The sequence below is a fragment of the Cebidichthys violaceus genome, unplaced genomic scaffold (assembly GCF_023349555.1).
Source record: "Cebidichthys violaceus isolate CVI_PGR_0920_01 unplaced genomic scaffold, fCebVio1.0.p SCAF_138, whole genome shotgun sequence".
Classification (NCBI taxonomy): Eukaryota; Metazoa; Chordata; class Actinopteri; order Perciformes; family Stichaeidae; genus Cebidichthys; species Cebidichthys violaceus.
Genome location: NW_027176305.1, coordinates 301,426 through 308,330, shown reverse-complemented (window position 1 = coordinate 308,330; position 6,905 = coordinate 301,426).

Genomic DNA, 6,905 nt, shown 5'->3' with positions numbered 1-6,905 from the left:
CCCTAAAGGGTAACGTGACCGGAAGGGTCATGGGGTCATACAAATCAAATAGCTGTATCTCCTTGGAACCAACAATATGTTTAGCATTTTTTTGCGGTATGCCTCAAAGATTTCTTATTTGCAAAGTTAAGTCATGCACAGAGTGACACAACAGGAAATGTTAGGAGGTCACTAAAGTCAAAAGCGTTCATCCTCCGGGTATCACAGATATGCAAAGTAAATGTTGCAATCTGCATATTAGGATTTAATAGTTCCTGTGTACATTTGGGAATATTTACCTGGTAGCAGCTGGGAACAACATTCTGTTCAGTTTTGTCTATTAAAAGGAAATCATGGTATCACAGATCACACTTATTGAAAGTAGATTACATCAGAATAATCAATGTGTTTTAAAGTTCTTAAGTGTGAAGTTGAAAAATGGGATTGTAGCACCAGATGAAAATTCATGCAGTAAAAAGGGGGCGTGGAACGGGTTCATCCTCATGCGCATAAATATGCTTTGTAAATTTCATGGCAATTTGTGAATTATATTTTGGGATTTGTTGTAAATGACACTTTAGCATAACGTTGATGTTTGAAGAAATGTTACAATTAGGATTCACCCTCTGTGCTCCACAGCTAAGTTTGACCTGACAGTAGTGCTACATAACAGGTGACGAGAGGTCACCAAAATCAAGTTAAACCATTATTTGGATTATCCATAGTAAATATCACAGCAATCAAGCCAGTGGTTATCAGAATACTGGTCTTGATCAACCAACCAACTTTAACATCTGTCACCATTGTCGATAACAGAGCACAAATTCTAACTCAAGTGACCATGCTTGTGTTAGCACAACAAACTATTAAAAGTTTTATGCAATTTAGTCTGCATGCTCTAATTGCCTAAACACAGCAAAACTAATAAGCTTCATCCCGTGTTCTCTCCAGGTTACTGATCCAGATTTTCAGTTGTTTTTTTGTAGCATAGTTAGAAGCAGGCCTTTCATCATAAAACAGCTTAATATGCCTGTACCAAGAAGTCCGTTCCAATCCATATTAGTGAAATCTGAAGAAAGAACATAAGGGGAAAACGAGAAAATACCTCTCTAATTTTTTTTGCCTTTTATAGTCCAGCATGCTAGACACTTCTGCTACTGCTCTCATCTCTTCCTGGAGAAAGACACCCAGTGACTCACCATGATGTCCTCACACCAGGAAATTATAATAATAATACAAAATAAAATAAAAAAAATAATATATATATATATATATATATATATATATATATATATATATATATATATATATATGTATGTATGTATGTATGTATGTATGTATGTATGTATGTATGTATGTATGTATATATATATATATATATATATATATATATATATATATTTTACTGCCTCCACTACCTCACTACATGTTTCTTATTCACTATTTTTTAAGAGTGATCTTGTCTCCTTTTTGGTCAATTTCAGTCTTAAACCGCACATTCCGTTAGCTTCCTATTGTAAAATCACAGGTTGCCTTCACATTAATTTGCATTACATATGCTTATTGGCTTAGTGTGATATGCCTCCTGTATCACTCTGTGGTAGCATGGCATCCTTTCTCATGCATTTTTCTTCACAGGCTTCTGCCAGCCTTTCATATGAGAGTCAGACATTTCGAGGCAGAGATTTCATATTGGTAATTTACTCTTTTTTTTTCTCTCTCTCTCTCTCTCTGGGGCTAACCATGCAGTCTATGTCTTTCATCTTCCCTGCTTCTCCTCAAACTACCTTTTGCCTGACTTTTCCCTCTGCCTTTTGAGTGTTGGTATTGTGTCCCTATTTGCCTCCCTCTGAATATTTCCCTCTATGTGCCATCCTTAAAATGTTCTTCTCCATGAAAGCATCTCCGTGTAGTTCTCTCATCCCTAATGACAGGGTCTTCATGAAAACAGATCACAATGTGTTCTAAGTCTAACATTTTTGATGGGGCCAAACCAATTACCTCTCCCATCATGAACAACTGATAGCTGGTGAAAACCTAAGACAGCAGTGTGACTATGGGTCCATTTCACAGGCAGATGAAGAGAAGGAATATTTTCTTGTCAAAAATAATTAATCAAAGACACAAGACTGGTCTGAGTGAAACCAAGAGCCAAAGGAATGCTCTATATCACAGTCATTTACCTGTTCCCCTCCACTTTTTGTCTTTGTTACTCCATTTACCTTCCTTTAGCCCTGTCAGCATTTCTTCCTCCCTGCAGAACATATCTCATTCCTCCCCTCCTGCTTGAACTCTCGTTGGACTCCAAATGCTAATTCAGGCAGTTAATCAGACATATTAATTCCATATCTCCCCTGATTGCCATAATTCCGCTCTGCAATGAGTTTCTTTGCATCAGAAGGTTTTTACTACAGTGCCAACTGTGGTCAGTAAAAGCATTTTTTATAGAAACTTTATGTGTTGACAACGAATGTATGGCATGGGCGATATGTTAAGCATGACGCTACATCCTGCAGTTCATGTTGTATAATGCTTTGCTGTTATCTTTCAGCCCTATACAACCATTTCGATTCAATTGTAGATAGCTATGTTTTGTCATCCTGGAAAGAAGTACATGAAGCTATCCAATTAAAGTAAATAGACCTCATCTTGCACTAGTTTGCCAATTACAAATAAGAAAATCTTGCAACACCGTCCACTGCTTCTAAATCACTTTGAATAAACAGCATAATATGGCGGCATATTTGTCTGCATTTCAAGAAAGTCTGGTCATCAGTGGCAGTGGTTATTGACAGTAAATTCACAATACTGGCAGACATAAGCATTCCTGTACAAACACACACACACACACACACACACACACACACACACACACACACACACGCGTACTAGCACACAGAGATAAACAGAATATGCTTGAGAAGCCTGTAAGCTCTCATATTGTCTACTGACAAATGGTGTACATAGCTGAGACGTGTATTAATTAAAATCATATTAAAGTCCTGATTTAGCTACATTCTAATTTAATTAAGTCACAGATCATGTAATTGAGAGAATTACAAAATTGCATTCTTTGTTACGGATAATTTTATTCCATCTTAATGCCTGCTTTAAAGTCCGTTAATTTGTTTTATCTTGTCGCCATCATCTCCCTTAGACTTTTTTAAAGGAAAATATGGCTTGGAATCTCTGTGTGCATTTATATCATGTCAAAGCAACCCTTAGAGATTTCATGGATCTTTTTTAAACTTATTGATATAATCTCTCTGCCTTTACCGGCAAACTCAGATGGAATAGAGCCATGCTGTAGTCATTTAACATCAAGAGTATATATTTCAGCACTCGACCCATTTGTACGTATGTATCTAGCCTTCCTTTTCCCTTACTGTCTGGCCTGGCGAGGGTCCTCTACCAGACACAGATGGATTTACCATTAGATAATGACAAATGGCAGGCGAGGCTGAGCTGTTTTCAGCACTTACGGCTCCTTTGGGAGCCTGTACTCACCACACTTCAAACCACACTGACCACCCCCACCCAAGATCTTAATTGAACGAGTGGCTGTGCAGCCAATTGATTCAGCCTGACATGCATTTCTGGTCATTTCCAGTGGATGATGTAGTGTGACCTGTGGTTCAAAATATGCTGCGATCTGGAGCATAAGGCACTGACACTAGTCTAGATTTGTTGGACTATACTTCTCTTCCAGAGAGGGTCTTTATCTCTGTGAGTTTATGGGAGATAAAGAGTGAAGAAAAAATGGCTGAGCTGATCTTTGATGTGCTGCAGACCTCCTAAGATACAACCAGAAGTTTATTGAACTGACTGATGTTGAAGATGTGATGAGATGATAAATAATCCTCTGGTGTCTATGCAAATTATGAGGTGGTAATAAACGTTTCAAGTGAACACGTGCAATGAGAGTTTTGAAAGGCTGTGAATCTACCGAGATCTGCCCCGTCCAGACGGGGATCTATCTGCGTTGGGTGTGACTTTCAAAAATCGGTGGCAGTGGCAGTGATATGACAGTCATATGTTTTGAATATGGTTGAAATGATGGAATCTGATAATATTTGGACTGACAGCAGCTTTAAATTGCTGTCATTTAATCTAGGATAAATGACACACCTGCAAATGAGCAAACTGCTATTCAATTTTGTGGTGCAGCACATAATATTTTGTGTGAATATGCTTTTTTATTTGAAGGATAACACTGGATAGAACAACACTTTTAAGAACTAGTGATGTTTTTATTTGGATATTCTTTTGGATAAGCGTAATTCTGACGGTTCACTCTAAAAAGTGTTTTCACTCCCAAAACACTGCATATGTACAAACATATATGTAAAAAGACTATAGAAGTATTACAAATTTGTTCCATATCTTTCCAAGACTCAACCACCATTGAAGCAGCAGCTGACTCGGGCAGACCAGACTGTTGGTATGTTTAGGGTTTGAGCTTGGCTCTTCATTCTTACTTAGAAAGAACATACATCATACATTCTGAAACACTGACTTGAGACATCCTTTGAAAAATACAATGATGCAGTGTTTTGTCAAAGATGAGGAAAGCCAGGGGGTGTTTTGTGTGTGTGTGTGTGTGTGTGTGTGTGTGTGTGTGTGTGTGTGTGTGTGTGTGTGTATGTGTGTGTGTGTGTGTGTGTGTGTGTGTGTGTGTGTTTGTGTTTGTGTGTGTCTTTGTGGGAGGCAAAATATTGATGTTGATAACAACAATGATAATGATTACAACAGCAAAGTCCATATCCATCATTGCTATCTGTGGGCATAATTTGTCATTCTTCGTGAATTTCTAGCCAGAAAGAATTAGAGCGCTCTTCCTCAACTTACTGTGCTGCTCTTCATGGTGTTTTACAATATGTACCGGTTATGTCACCGAGGCCGTGGTTACACTTGTCTTTTTAATGTGTGATCAGAGGTGTCAGATTGGAACTGAGCTGTGTCTGCATATGTGTGTACTCACTTGACACTTCAATGTGACCTGTCTGATTGGATACTGATTGGATATTTATTTCATCTTAAAAAGAGCAGCTGTAAAATGGTAGATAACACACACACACATTTCATTTGCTATAAATTCTTCGCAATAAAAGTCCCCCTTATCGTGTTTTAAAAAAAAAAAAATTATTTTGAAAAGCAAAACCAGGAAATGTTTGGTTTTCCTCAGCAGTAACATAACACAACTCAGACAGCGTGTATCAGCTGTGCTCCAGCCCCAGTGTTCCTCCTCTTTCCCCTTCACGCTCGCTCCGCCCTACTCTGCCTCTGATTGGCTTACCCTGATACTCTTACCCTAACCTGAACCCATCTCAATCATGCCTAAACCTAAACCAAACCAACCAACAAAGGCAAAGAGTACAAGCCAATCAGAGACTCAGTAGGGCGGGTCATGCCTTTGCCAAAGCAGGATTTTTATAATTCTCAAATTCTAAAATCAAATCTTGGAGCATACAGACTTGACAGACTCTGGCATGCTCAGATTGTAAAAGAAGCATTGAAAAGACGGCTCGACATGGTCTTGCTATTATGATATCTGTACCCCTTATGGACAATTTGTATGCATTACTGTTATTATATTTTCATGTACCATAGTTGTAAAACTCACTTGAGACTGGCAAGACGTGTAAGTCTGGGGATATTCTTAATTTTCCTCAATGTTTACAAATTTCATGAAAACAAAAACAAAGAATTGATCCTCCTAAAAATTACTGTCTGAGTAGCTGAAGCCTGATATAACTTTTTGTCCTGTGCCATAAACCTCCATTGTCCAAAAGTACAAAATAAAACGCCACGCCATCCCTCTGAGAAACATGCTCTGTTGTTTCGATTAAACTGAGCACTATACTTTATTTTGAATCCATCCCACATATGCTGTCCTGCTGCCCTAAATACTTACTAGAGCACCAAACCTGTGTCTGAAAATAGTCTAGATTAAATGCATTATTTTCATTAACATCTGCAAAAACAACAGCTGTTTTAGAGCATTATTTAAAATTCAAATATAGTAAATATAATTTAGAGATTTGCATCCTCAACAGGAACAAATGTGGTTCAGGATTGCTGTCATTAAAAGGCTGGGTATGTTGAGTACTGAGAGACAGAAAAATATTTTTTGGATGTTAGTCAGGCAGGCCTTGCATAATCATATTCCTTGAATTTTCAATTATTGGGCCAAGGAACAAGACAACTCCTGCAGAACTGTACCCTTCCAGTCCAAAAGGCAAATTCATAAGCAACTGTCCCTAAAAGCATATTCTCTTTAATTCTTGTCTACTCCGTTTCGTCATCAGAAGCACATTAGACGTCTGAAGATGTAATTTCTGTGTTTTATTAGCTGCTGATCATCGGGATTAATGCAACTGTAATGTGAAAATGGTACTCACTGAGACAGTGAGACAAAGACGGCAAACCCTTATCTTAAAACAAAGGTTAGGGTCATGATAGGCTCACACAATAATGTTCCAGTGGATCAAAGGCACTTATTTGTTCTCATAGCTCCTGCTCTGCACTAATGGATGGCGGACGAGATGGAGAGCTTATCTTCGTTTGCTTTTGTCCCCCATAATTTATTCAGCAGGGTCTGTCCTCTGTGTTTCTTTTTTTTTGTGCAGGCTACATGTGTGTGTTTGTGAGGCATTATGGATTTGACTGTCCCCTTGTCCCTGGGGAATGAGCTCTTCCGACTTACTGTAGCATACTGTAAAGTGCCTCTTGTTAGATAGAGGTTCTCAAAGGCACTAAAATATCAGCATCAGCAGAGAGTGCTGAGGAAGCAGTTGAGAAGAAAACTAACAAGATGACTCAATGATTATTTAGAGACAGTAAAGAGAATTTTGAATTAGATGTACTTTAACCTAGGGGTTTAAAATTTGCATTTTTGATAGTTGAGTCACTACATCATAATCTTT